Source organism: Maniola jurtina, chromosome 9 (assembly GCF_905333055.1).
Source record: "Maniola jurtina chromosome 9, ilManJurt1.1, whole genome shotgun sequence".
In the NCBI taxonomy this organism is placed as follows: Eukaryota; Metazoa; Arthropoda; class Insecta; order Lepidoptera; family Nymphalidae; genus Maniola; species Maniola jurtina.
In genome coordinates, this window is record NC_060037.1 from 3,636,940 (window position 1) to 3,637,628 (window position 689).

Sequence of the window (689 nt, forward strand, 5' to 3'; positions counted from 1 at the left end):
AGATACAAGTAAAGCTCTGTCATATGATACCCCACTTGGTATAGTTATCTTATTTTGAAAATTAAAACACATTTTAATTTTTTTTAATGATGTAACCACAAATTCGCGGTTTTCAGATTTATTTCTGTATTTGTGCTATATGGCCTACCTTTCTACTAGTACCCTATAGGTTTCTCGACAGACACGACGGACAGACAGACAAACAACAAAGTGATCCTTTATGGGTTCCGTTTTTCCCTTTGAGGTGCGGAACCCTAAAAATGTTGCATAGTATAGGTACTTTGTGATATTAGGTGTTCTCAGGGAGTCTCTAGAGGTTACTAAAGAAATACTGAACAATCTACAATACAAAAGAAACGATAAAAGTCGTAAATGTCTTTTAAATCGGATTTTAGTGCTATGACAAAGTTACCATAACAATATGGTAGGTAGCCACCATCATAAACTAGTAAGTAATGCATAGCGATAAGTAGGTAGGTTCTGCTGAGTAAGCATACTTACATATGGCCTAGACGGCCCAGGCCCGGATTCCTGGTCTGTGGCCCAGGCCAAGTCAATGGTGACGTTTACGTTATTGGTCTGTGGCTATGGAGAAGGTACTATTTCTGTTCACTTCCGGTTCTAAAAAGCTAGAACCCAGAAGCGTAAAGCCATCTTTAAAAAAAAAAGATTTGACGGTTGAATTTTGA